General features: G+C 42.7%; 1 long non-coding RNA gene across 1 annotated transcript; it reads left to right on the top strand.

The window, feature by feature from the left end:
- Positions 1 to 375: 375 nt before the first annotated feature.
- On the top strand, positions 376 to 1,873 carry LOC146785776 (uncharacterized). The gene is made up of 2 exons (XR_014970476.1): positions 376 to 727; positions 1,439 to 1,873. It is a non-coding gene; the product is annotated as an uncharacterized LOC146785776 (long non-coding RNA).
- Positions 1,874 to 14,037: the final 12,164 nt, after the last annotated feature.

Raw genomic sequence — 14,037 nt, 5'->3', positions numbered from 1 at the left:
CAGATAGCTCGTTTCCCACATGTTTTGGGTTGTATTGATTGCACCCACGTTGCAATATGTCCCCCTGCAACACAGGAATATATATATAGAAATAGGAAATCTTACCATTCCCTCAATATTCAGGTCGTTTGCAATGCCAAAAACATTATCACTGACATTGTTGCGCAATTTCCAGGGAGTGCACATGACTCCTATATCTTCAGGCAAAGTGGCATACACACCCGTCTTGTCAGGGGAGAATTTGGAGAGGGACATCTGCTTGGTAAATATGTGTTATAGTTTATCACTGTCATTGTACGTATGTCAATGTGAAGCTGCCACTGACTCTTTGCTCCATTACATGTAGGTGACAGCGCATACACCTTGCGTAATTACCTAATGACGCCTTACCTCAATCCCACAACTGCCAATCAACAGAGGTACAATGCAGCACATATGTCGACAAGGAACATCATAGAGCGCACATTTGGGCTGTTGAAGAGCCGATTCAGATGTCTACATAAGACCGGTGGAGCACTGAAGTACAACCCTGAACAATGCTGCAAGATAGTAGCGGCATGTGCCATGCTGCACAACATAGCGACAAGGGGAGGAATGGACATCGAGGTGTCTGACAGCGATTCGGAGGATGGGAACCAGCAAGTGCCACAACACCATGCAGCACAAGGGGCAGGCGCAGCAGAAGGGCGTAGGAGAAGATTTGACATCACACAAAATTATTTCTGAGGTGAGTAATGATGACACAGAAACTGACTATTGCTATCAAAGTATTCTTTAATTAAATAAAATTGCCATGAGTGTTCAAGCACACTTGTAATCTGACCAGTGCAAAGGACATAAGTGGTTTGCAAATGTCAATTCACTTGTCAGTCTGTGAAAAGTCAAATCCAAATAAATGGTTACGTCACCATAGTGGAATGCACTTGTACATGCCAGTCTAGCGCTTTTTCCCACGAACACCCAGACGCCTGTCAGACCCAGCATTGTCATCCGTTATGTTGGAAGCGGCGGGGGTACTGCTGCGTGTGTTGCGTCTTCCTGCAGTGCGGACTGGAACAGCCACACTACTTAGGCTTGAGCCACCCTCACTACCCTCTTCGGGCGTCAAATTGTTGGCCGCAATTGTGGAAGCATTTAGCAAATCAACTGCATTGGTGACCTGGTCCAGTGCTTTAGCCACATCGCCGCTCCAATGGCACATTTCAGTTTGCATGGTCACAGACCTACGCGCCAGCAGTGCAGTTGTCGTGGCCAATCTATTGTTTGATTTAGCAAACATTTTCAATTGCACCATTAGTTGACGATGCTGTCTCTTCTGGGATACATTTCCCTCATGCATCACCTTGCTCAGTTGCTGCACACTTTCTGACAGTACTGCTATGTTGCTAGCCATCTTGCCAACTTGCAATTGTACTAATCGTGTGTTTTTTGTCTGCAGGCGCTGCATACGGAGCATCTGTCCCTCAAGACCACCCCAGACATCACTTGGTTGCTCCTCCTGCTGTGTCCTGAGTGCTCTTCCTCTCCTACGCCGGGCTCTGTGATTAGTTCTGGGGACCTGTGGTTGTGTTTTTGTGATGGAAGTTGTCTGGCCATGGCTGCCACCTGGTGTTGCATCAGCCTCATCATCTTCACACTCCATGGTGACTAGGGATGGAACAGTAGCCCTGCGTGACTTGGTTGGACCTGAGGGATTTATTTGCACCACAGGTGTGTCCATCTGTTCACCTGCGCTGGTGTCCTGCATGTCTGGGGAATCGCTATCCACATCTTCTACACGTTGCGCATCTGTGAGGTGAAACAGTGCAACACTGTATTATTTCATGTCTGTGATATTAATTGCACAGTAATAAATATCTGCCTTTGTAAATGATTTTATACTCTATTAAGCTTTTTTGGGTTGTTACTCTGAGATTTGACATTTTAACTGCTTCACCTGACTACATCTCCCATAATGCCCCTCACCTACTGAACGCATTGTGTACTGGATGTTCAGGGTCAGCACTTGGGCTGTACTGTGGTCGAGTTCTACCTTTACATTTTGTAACACTAAGAAAACATACATTCATCTTACCTTCAGATGTGTTTGCTGCTCCGGACGTGTCCAGCTGGGTCACACCAACAACAGCTTCTGGCTGGATGGTGGATTCAATCAAGTCCTCCATGGGAGTGTTCCCAGTGTCTGTTGGTGTTCCCCCTCCTGTCTTCTTTGCCTCCTTCAGGCGGTCAGCTATGCGCACCTTAGCCCGACTGCGCAAGTCGTACCATCGTTTTTTGAGTTCTTCAATGGTGCGGTGTGTCACCCCAATGGCATTGACCCTGTTTTGGATCCGGAGCCAGATTTTCCTTTTCTCCTGCTCTGCCACTTTCAATGATGCCTTTCCAAACAGCTTGTCATGGCTGTGGACTACTCCCTCAATGAGGGTGTCAATTTCTTTTTCTGCAAATTTAATTTTGCGTTTCCTGCCTGTTTGGCTCTCCTCTGCTGTTTGTGAGGCTTCCATTTGATATCACAGGTTTCTCTTCTGTCTCTGTCACACTCCTGTTCTGCTCCCAGAGCCAGCTCCCTCCTCTCCCTGACACTGTGCACTGGAAATGAGGCTGGTGCTGCTCACTTCCTGGTTGTGATGTCATCAGGATGCATCAAAAAGCGACTTCGGTATTAGCGATTTCGCTAATTGCGAAATCGCTAATAGCGAGTTCGCAAATGCCGAAATCGCAATTTATTTAGCGATTTTTAGCGATTCGCAATATTCTCGCAATGTTTTTGTTGCATCGTGTTTTGCGAGTCTTTATTTGCGATTCCTTAAAATTCGCAAATAAGGACTCGCAAACTCTCTTTTTGATGCATGTGCCTGTTAATGTTTGCACTCCTTGAAAAGCAGGCCAGTGTGCACTTGTGCCACTGGTGCACCGAAGGCATGCCTAAGGCAAGCCTGTCTGCGCCCATCTGTGCTTAGGCCGACTTCAGTGCCAGCAATGCTACATGTTCTGCCACACAGTCAGCGTTTCACCTACACCGCTTCTGAGCTTCAGGTCCTAAGACTGGGGTCACTTTGCTCAGGTAGGTCTAACTCGTCATGCCAGGCCCTATTCTCTACCTGCCACCAGTGCTCCGCTGCTCTACCAGGCATGGGCAGGCCTTCTAAGGTCTTGCATCTACCTTCCGGGAGCCTCCAGGGACTCAACAACGGATTTAGGGTATATTCCTTACTAGGCAATATACAGTCACTGCACAAAAATGCCCTGCACATCCACAACATTCTGAGGGAGGAAATAGTCAACATATATTTTCCCACTGAAACGTGGATGTTCGATAGTCCAGCACCTGACATTGGTATTGCAATACCGGCTGACTACTCCATGCTACATTGCAATAGAGTGGGTAAAGGAGGGTGAAGCATTGTCGTAAGCTATAAACACTCTCCAAAATGTGTCACTTCCAACACTAACGAGCTGCAGTGTGCTGAATATATGGATGTATGCCTTAATCTTTCTGCAAATTAAACCCTGGCTGGAGTGTTGGGACCTCAATATACATGTGGACTCTATCTCTGACCCACATGGCTAGCTCCAATTAGAAAAAATGTCCTCATGAGACATACCACAATTTGTGACCCAGCCCACCCACATAGCAGTCCATACTTTGAGTACCATCTTCTCCCATAATCAAGTCTCAGTGTCTCACATTACTGAGTCTTGACTGGAAGCTGGGGACTCACAAGCAATTTGCATGATTTAAATTTCAAACATTGAAACAGTAATTCGCAAAAAACAAACAATCAAGATCACACCAAACAAATACTCAAATTGCTAAACTTTTTTTTTACATTAAAAGAATTTGCCAAAATCAAAAAATGTTAATGGGAAGGTTGGTGCTGCATCTCGGTGACTAACTTTTTAACATTTGGTTTTACTTCACACTACAAGGCTTCTGCTCCTGCCAGGGCCAGAATGGGAACCCAAAGCAGCCCTCCAAATGTTTTTAGACCAGCCCCCATATGGTGCATAGTAAGTGCAGTGTGTGAGACTGACGACTACAAAGGGGGCTTTGCGGAGCTCTCTCACAAGAAAATTTGGCAGAAAATGTTGCATTCTACAAAACATTTGTCATTATATATTGAATTTTATTAGCTTTTAAGGCGTAGAAAATGATGACCTTACTGTGCACCAGAATACGACTATCTTTGTTGTGGCTTTTCAATGATTTCCTCACTATTACTCTCCATCAGTGTCTCTGAACTCTTCATAGCCACACTGCCGCATGTATTTCATTTGTTTTATAGCACCTCTCATACCAGTGTAGGGTATTGGGGCATTTTACATCATATACATAGGGAGACGATGAATCATACATGTGTAAATCTGCAAATAGAAAATGTTACTTAAGGCAAGGTGTAGGATCCACATATCATCCACACGGGTAGGCATTTTTTAAGAGGGCTTGGTCTGGAGAAGCACTAATTCAGGATTCGGAACATAACCCAGTGGTCAGCATTGACTTTAATAATAATTTATTTCTACACAAACAAACTTTTTTAGGAGCATCAGGATAATGAAAGACTAGAAAAAAAACATAATTTACTAACCTTTACCATGCAGTTTGCATGCAGATCTTTGATGGCAGTTCACAGCTCACTGTGCTAGATTACGATTGTAACATATGAACTGCACAGTAACAAAATATTATCTGTGACAAAAGCAGTAACCCACAGAGTTATGCACATAAAATACCGTTTTTTTAATTGCATGGTATATGCTCTTTGCAGTAGGCATATTAACTTTCTGCACTAACTTAAATGAGTCAAAGCTGCCAGTAGACAAAACTCCCATCTCTTTCCAGAAGGTACATTATTTACCAGAGTTATCTTGACCCTTTTATTGTTTCCGAAAACTGATGATAAAGCATGGGACTTTGCAGTGCTTTTAAAACTGCTGCCTGAGGACTCCTTGGGAATTTGTCATGCACGGACCACAGTTTGGGAACCGCTGGTTTAAAGGATTGGTCCTGACACAGAGAGCTTTCTATCACACTGGCCCTCAGTACCTTTGCAACAAATGTCAAAGAAATCCAAGTAACCAATGGCGGACCTCAGATCCTGCACCTCTTTCCATGTTTCAGTAAAGTGAGGTCCTGTGCACTGCAATTCCTGTACCTGCCGTTGTTCGGTACCACTGCGTTGCAGATAGAAACTGATACTTTGGATGGAATGGTGCACCTGGGGGTATTTATATACTTCTTTCCAATAAGACAGTGTATCTTTGTAGAAACCAGTTCAATCCTTTATTTCCTCTTAAATATATCTTGGTATCCGTAGTAGAATTGTACTTCAATGAATTTCCACTTGCGCATGTAGTCCATGGGGAATGTGCTCCCATCAAGTTCACCAGCAGTAAGGTAATCGCCCTCTGCGGGATTCCGATTCTAGGCGGAATAGAACTATGCATCTGTTTCGAATAAAATAAGGCTATCAAAATTCATGTTGACTTACTCAGTAACTGTACGAGCTGCTGCATGACTACATCTCAGAAACACAAAACAGTGTTTGCACATTTGTGTTATTGAGAAGTACTGCCTGAAGCTAATGCATTAAGCCATGGTTCCAAGCTTTCAGAAATAGATCCTCAATAACAACACAGGAGGAAATCCACTTCGGAAATTCCCCACAGGAAATACTGCAGGATTTGCTATTTCCCCATGCCGATTACCCCATGGATACTCAGATTTTTCACCCTTGTTTGGTGGAAGGGAGTAGCAACAGGAACCGGTATGTACATTGCAGTTCTTGCATCTTTTCCCCTCGAGCTCTTTTGGCTCTACACAAATTTGCAACAATTTCTTCCTGCTGCAATATGCATAATGAAATAATCAGGAGTCTGGGGTTCCCGTGCAGTGGCAGCCAGTGGCAAAATAAGCTGGTGGGATGAATATTTAACCCACTGACAGGATCTTGTAAAAAAGAAAAACAGTGCCCTTAGGTTCAATGCCAAAGCTCTCAATCGTGGTCCATTTTAAGCAGTGTTTATAATGGGCCACGATTGAGAGCTCTGGAGTTGAGGCTGAAGCCACTACAAGTTTCTCACAGTGACTTTCAGTGAGTTAAACCTCCTTCAAATAAAAGAGTTTCTTACCCACTGCCTCGTGCTCGGTGCTCCTCTTCGTCTCAACAGTTGGTGGCTCGAGCACAGGCTCACAAACCACATCCAATCCCTCCCGACCTATCCAGGCGCTGCTCTAAAAAGCACCAGGAATGGCTGGAGCACACTGGTGTCTATGCACCTTCAAGCACTGGGGACCTGTTCTTGCCCTCCACCCAGCTGTCTAAGACAGCAATGACTGAAGTGTTTAAAGTATGCATGTCAGGCTGGCTGTCACAAGACAGACAGCCAAAGTAACATGCTCACTTTAAACTGAAGTTCACGCTTTTCCTCCCTGCTGCTGACCCCGCCCTTAGACTCAGCTGCTGTCAGCATGAAAAATAAAAGGATGTATGACGTTACAACGCATACATTTACATCGCGGTACATTACATTGCGGTTTTTACAACGCAAGTCGTTACAACGACTTGCGTTGGAGGGCGCTGGACTTAGGAGTAGTATAATTTACTATTCCAATTCCAGTCTACGTACAGTAGGGAAGGTGTTGGATAGTAAATTATACTATTCCTTGTCCTAGAGCGCCATCTAGCGCAGGCCGTTGTAACGACTTGCGTTATAAAAACCGCGATGTAATGGCATCGCGATGTAATCCCCGCGTTGTAAACGATGTTTCCCAAAATAAAATGGTAATACATTTGTTTTGTTTCCATTTTATTTTTCATGTTTCCTGCACTTGCAGTTGAGGGGCGATGCTCCTCCGTCCTCATGGCGGCCTTTGAAGGATTCTGCGAGCTAATAAAGTAATAGCTTAGCAAGGGGAGGTTTTATTGCAATTAATACGCTTTTGCAGTTCTGTTCCCTCTTCACTACCTGAATTATATTTACAGATATGCCTTCGCCCAAGAACAACTGAAGAAAAATCAATGATAAGACACTTGGTTTGTGGACAAGTTAGTCAGTTGTAAGTTCTCTGTTTTAAGTCAGAATCAAACCGAACATCACCATATTATAATTGTGCAAAATAATTATGAACTTGTACTATTCAGAGAATCAGAATGAACTACATTCACATTGGTATTTAAACTTCTTGAATGGGGAAAAGGAATCTTTTTTCATGTGGAACTCTCCATCTGTCCCTAGACTCTTTATGAATAATAATGTAATTAATTGTTGTATATTTTAATATATTAAAATCCCTGTTTTGTAAAGATGGGTATCGCCTTTACAAATACAAAGTTATTTTCCCACTATATGATTGTCAAATGAATACATTTCTTTTTCGATGTTGAATGAATTCATGGCCATGTTAGACCTGGCAGCTTTTGGCGTGTTTCCCCTGTCTTTTTGCTTTCAGACCTCCTGGTTTTTAACTCTGTTTTTACTGGTTTAGTGTCTCTGTGCACTTTCTCACTGCTGTTCAGTGTTAAAGTGCAAGTGCTCCTATTGTAAATTACATTAAGTATTGGTGTTTCCATGAATGGCATATTTGATTTACTGGTACATCCCTAGTAAAGTGCCCTCAGAGTGCCAGGGCCTGCAAATCAAAGGCTGCAAGTGGGCTTGCAGCACTGATTGTGCCATCAACACAACCAGCCTTTCAAAGGGTTCTCAGACCTGCCACATCAGTATCTGCGCGCAGTTTTTACTGCCATATCGACTTGGCAAGTGCACCCACTTGGCAAGCCCTAACCATCTCTTTTATTACATGTGAGTCACCCGTAAGGTAGGCCCAAGGTACCCCAATGGGCAGGGTGCAGTGCATGTGAGAGGGAGGACATGTACTGATGTGTGTAACATGTCCTGATAGTGTAATTTATAAGGCTATCTGTCCCTTAGGCTAGAATGGGAGTTTACTTATAACAACTTATAAGCATAACTTACTATTGGGAGAAGTTGGGAAAATGGGAGTTTAGTATGCCTGAACTCAGAATATAAAAATAAATCTTTTAGCAAAGATGATTTTTATATTGTTTGTTTGAAAATACCACTTTTAGAAAGTAGGTATATTCTTGCTTAGCCATCCTGTTTCTTCTGGGTTGTGGATTGACTGTCTTGCTTTTGAGTGACAGGGGCTGGGGATTCGAATTCTCTTCAGACAGCCACTGGGGGTGTCGAGGTGTGTCCTGCCTTTCCTGGATGAGTCAGGGCAGGGCTGAATTGACATGGGTTGCATTTCGAGTAGTGGAAGGAGAATTGTTTGCACGGGAATGGGCCTGGTCTGCCTTGGAAAATGCTGTGTCAACCTCCTGCTGGGAAGCTGGGTCACAGAGGACCAAACAGGTTTGGACTAAGCACAGACACTGTCTGCCCCAGAGAACAAAGAGAAATGTAGTATAAATATTGGTGCCCAGAACTTTAGAACTCCCTTGGACCAAGGAACCTGCCAAGAAGATGAGCTGGAAGAACGTTTAATGCAGCACACACAGAAGTTGCAAAACTGCATTTAATTTTTTTATTGTTTATGTGCAGGAAGGGGAAATTCCTGTACATAAACAATCATTGGCCTTTTGCTTTTTTCATGTGTGCTGCAAAACGCAAAAATGAGGAGAAATGAAACATTTCTCCTCGCTTCACCAGGTTAAGACCAGGTTTTCCATGGTCGTAATTCTGGTACTGCCTTCTAATTACGCCTCCCTTGTAAATAGGATACAGCGTCAGAATCAATGGGCGTTGCGGCTGAATGCCCACCGCAACACCTATTGCCCTCCCCCTTCATGCTAAGCATAGCAAGAAAGGGGGCCTTATTTGTAAGGCAGCGTTAAGAAACATTAAGTGGCTTAACGCTGCCTTGTAAATAAGGCGAAGCCCCTATCGCCACAGGAACGTCGAACAAAGTGACGTTCCTGTGGCAATAGGGGCTTGTACATATGCCCCCAAATTTGCAAGGCTGGACCTATACAATCATTATGACATTAGCACAGATCCTATGCAGCCATCTAAACACCCACTTACAACCCAACCTTGGGTTTGCCAAATATGCAGATTACTTGGTTTGGACAGAGAGGGTTAAAGTTTCATCAGTTGCTTGCTTTGGTTAAACCCATTGTGGATTCCCAAGATCCTCACCCTATGATTGTGCACTGTGGTGGCAATGACCTAGGCACATTGACTGGGGCAGGGCTGGAAATCCTAATGAAAGAAACCTTTGCAAAACTGATGTCGCATTTCCATCACACTGTCTTGGTGTACTCACATATATGCCAAAGACAGAAATGGAAGTGGTCAAATCAATTCTGTCCACAGATTGACAAAGCCAGGAAACATGTTAAAAAACTGTTTCTGCATTCCTCAGAGACCACTGTATGGGCTGTATCTATAACAACAATCCACGTTTTGACATGCATAGAATTTATAGAAATGATGGAGTGCACTTTACAGACGAAGGCAAGAGGATGTTTCTAAGTAACTTGAAACTCTGCATCAGGTCTTATATGCAGCTGTCATATACACCATCAACTCAAAGGCTCTTGTCAGAGGTACCCTAGTACCTGAAATAGTATTTATTTTTTTAGAGATCCTTTTCTAGTTTTCAGGAATCATTGCGGTAACCTTGCGATGGTCGCGAATACGTCACGAGAATGGAAAACAAAAGCAGGCATTTAACAGCCACCAGCACATCCAAAATTAATAAGTAAAAAATTCCCTTCTAAACATTGTGCCACACAAAAATACTATATACATACTTCTTTAAAAACATGTTTAAACACATGTTCTTTAAAATCCATCTCTAAGACCTATTTTCTGTTTTCGCGTTTTTTCGGCGAGTCACGATGACGATCGCGCCTTTTTCATTAAGTAAAAAACTCATATATACACACATCTTACAGTATTTTACACATTGGGGGTTTATTACTGCACACCTCAAACTCATGTTTTTGTAGTGTATTTCTAGAACAATCATCTCTAAAACCTATTTTCTGTTTTAGCAGTGAGGCCAGAGATTGCGATGACGTATCTAATCATGATCTCTGCAAATATGGCGCGAAAGCGGAAAGCAAAACCATAAATTCAATAGCTACCACCACACTCAAAAATGATATCTGTATAATTAATTCTTTTTTTTTTTTTTTTTTATTATTTTTATTGCAACCTTAGGCATTACATTGAAATTCCATCCAATTTTAAACATAAGACATAAAGCATAAGTAATGGATACAGATCAGAAATTATAAACAGAATATTGGAGGATTCATAGGAGTGATTTATTAAATATAGTTTGAGAGAATTAAACATGATTCATTTATACAGATCTATTATTGTTGCTCCACATCTCAATTGGTTTCCAGATCTTGTTACCCAAGGCCCTAGCCGTCTTGCCTTTGCAGGCAAAAATTGCCCTTTCTTGGTTGTACATGCCCAACAACCGACCAAGCCATATCTGATAGCTAGGGACATCTATATCCTTCCAGCGGGCTGTAAGGATTATCCTATACACCGCCGTTCCCAAAAAAAGACATGTTTCCTCCTCCTTAGTGTGTTTCAATGTGTTATCATAGCCCAAGATATATAAGGTGGGGGATTCAGCTACTGAGTGCCCAAACACTTCCTGCCAGAAACCTGCTATCATACCTCTCAACTCGATAAGTTTGTCGCACTCATAAAGCTTATGAAATAAATGTGCTCCGGTTTTACCACATCTCGGACATTCGGAAGTTGCTCTTTTTCCCCAAGAGTGAAGTTTGGCAGGTGTTAAATACAGATCAAATATGGTCTTATAGAGCTGAGCTTTCATATTAGAGGCAACAAACACCTTCATTGCAAGAGCCAGAGACATATAAATATCCACATTAGGGTTATTTAATTTGTTTGACCACCTCTCTTCCCTATATTCGAGATCGTCCCGTTGGCTTTCAATTAGAATATTGTATATGGTACCAATCCTGGTCGTACATTTGGCCATACAATCCAATAGGGGGATACTATCCAAAGAATACTCAGCACTTTTTAAGTTCAAGATCGTATTGGTCTGAATAAATTTAAATACACTATTATCTGGGATTGAGAATTTGTTCTGTAGGGTTTGAAATCTATTTCCAATCCCAGGCAATAAAAAATCACCTATCGTTAATACTCCCGAGTATTCCCATCTTCTAGATATATTATCATACATTTCTGCTGGTAATATTGTAGAGTGCCATAACGAGGTATATTTATTGTATTTAGGAACATTTAGGTGCCTCATAGCTTTCCTCCAGATTGCCCAAGCACTAGATAAGATCTTGAACTTAACTTTCTTGTAGTATGAGGGTTCCAGCTGCTTTACCAAGAGGCCATTAGCCTTATCCCCAATAACCAATTCGTAAATGGAAGGTATGTACTTATCCCTATTATTTTTTAGGTATTTTGACAAAAAGTAATACAGTCATCTGCTGAAGCATGGTTGCCCACAAATAGAATCCCAAATTGGGGATTGACAAGCCCCCTCTTAGAGCTGGAAGAGAGAGGTATTGGATAGATCTCCTTATCTTCCCGTAACCCCAAACTAACTTAACCATCTGGGATTCCAGGGCCTTAATGATTTTATCATCCACTAACAGAGGAATCGCACGGAACAAATATAAGACCCTGGGTAAAATATTCATTTTAAGGAAATTCCCTCTTCCAATGATTGAGAGATGCAATCCATCTACCCTTTTCAGATCGTTCTTAATTTTTTAGAGAAGAGGCAGTAGTTTATTTTAATAATTTCCTCAATCTTGGGCGATATGCGAACTCCCAGATATACTGCACTTTCGACCCTTCTTGCATCTACAAATTGGGTATTGCGGGTGCATAGAACCATTGTTTTATCTCTATTTAGAGAGTAACCAGAGATCCGACCAAAAAGTTGTGTAATTCGTTCTATTTCGTATATTGCAGCGGTGGGGTGGGATGTAATTACTGCCACGTCATCTGCATAAGCTAGGATTTTGGTGTCAAATAAACCTAGTGTAACCGGTTTGATTGCCGCTGCGGTAACAAGTTTTAAAATTAGGGGACTTATATATAGGGCGAAAAGAATCGGAGAACATGGACAGCCCTGCCGAGTCCCACGAGATATATTGAAAAGGCTGGACTCCAAACCCATTACGCAGACCCTCGCCTTAGGTGTGCAGTACATAGCCTTAATAGACTTCACAAAGCGCGGACCGATGTTATTTTGCTCAAGCACCGCCCACAAGAACTCCCACGACACCCTATCAAAAGCTTTCTCAGCGTCCAGAAGGATCATCGACATCTGATCCCCCCTGACACCCACGGCGTCAAACAGAGCAATAGCACGACGAGTATGATCCGTGGTGCCCTTGCCCGGGACGAATCCGTGCTGCCACGGGGAGACCAGGCGCTCGACGATCCCCCTGAGGCGATTAGCTAAAATCTTGGAATAAAGCTTCGAGTCAGAGTTTATAAGAGAAATTGGGCGGTACGATGAGGTTAGATCAGGGGGCTTATCCTTCTTTGGAAAGATCACTATATTTGTTTCCATCCAAGATCTTGGGGGGGAGCCACGGGCTTGAATACCTATAAAAAGATCAAGCAATAACGGTGTTATAATATTACCCACAATTTTATACAACTCCAACGGTATCTTGTCCGGGCCAGCGGCTTTACCTGAAGCAAGCTCCATGAGAGCCGTTTGTACCTCCAGCTGTGTTATATCCCTTTCTAGGTCTTGTCTAGAAACCATCTCCATTCCAGGATTACCTTCCTGCTCAATTGCCCACCTGGCGAGTTCGTCTCTGATTGTTACCGGTTCTAGCGTGTCCTCATTTTGATATAGCTTCTGATAGTATTTTCTAAAGACCTCCACAATAGTCTCGGGTGTTGTATATTCATGACCATCAGCCTTAATACTAGTGATTAAACTCAGAGATTGTTTTTGGCGAGTACGAAGCGCCAGCTGTTTACCGACCTTCTCGCCTGCCTCATAGATCCTATTTCGGTGAGATTGATAGGTCTCGGCCGCTCTCTGAGACAGCCTATTATTTATCTTCATTTTCAGGATCATCATCTTTCTAAGAGTTGGCCCTCCATCACCACCTTGCGTTATTATATCAGTATGCTTCTCCTCTATTCCAGCTAGTTCCAGAAGTTGCAATTCGTAAGCCCTAGCAAGTTCCTTCCTCTGTCTGGCCACAAAGCTTATTGTTTCCCCACGGATTGAAGCCTTAAAACAATCCCAGACCATATCTCGAGAGGCACTATAGCGATTACAATCAATAAATCCCTGTGCCCATGTCTTAATATATTCTATATACTCATTGTTAACTAAGAGTTTTCTATCAAAGGACCAGCTTGACCGAGGTCTAGAAATGTTATCAGTACTAAATGTGAGTACTAAGGGATTGTGGTCCGAGATAGTCTTTGGTAGTTTATTTATTTGTGTCTTATTGACATAATTAGTAGTCATCCAGATGTAATCGATACGCACGTATTTATTGTGCGGATAAGAGAAATATGTATATCCCGGATCATGATAATGTTTTATATCCCATACATCAACCAAACCTCGGCTTTCTTTCAGTTGTGTGATGGCTCTATATACCTTTGGTTTACGACCAATATATATTAAATTGATCTTGATTGTATATTAGCCCTTTTTGTATCAGAGATATATTAAAATCCCCACAGAATATTAGTGTATGCGGCCATGATGCTAACTCCATTTCCAGATCGAAAAAAATAGAGGGGTCATCATGATTAGATGCATAGACAGAACAAATAGTAATCCCGATTTTAAGATCGACAATCGCCCACCTACCCGAAGGATCAGCTGCCTTCCGTGTAGGCTGACCCAGAAAAGATTTTGCCAGGATGGCTACCCCTCGTGTTTTAGTGGTGTGGGTAGTGCTCACCAATAAATTAAACCCCGGGACTCTCAGTACATCTCTTTCTGCCCATGGGACATGAGTCTCTTGGAGACACAGTATATCGAAAGAGTTTTGGATAATCGTTCCA

The sequence above is a fragment of the Triturus cristatus genome, chromosome 11, assembly GCF_964204655.1.
Source record: "Triturus cristatus chromosome 11, aTriCri1.1, whole genome shotgun sequence".
NCBI lineage: Eukaryota > Metazoa > Chordata > Amphibia > Caudata > Salamandridae > Triturus > Triturus cristatus.
The sequence above is the reverse complement of the archived record's forward strand: the minus strand, read 5'-3'. Positions and strand labels throughout refer to the sequence as shown.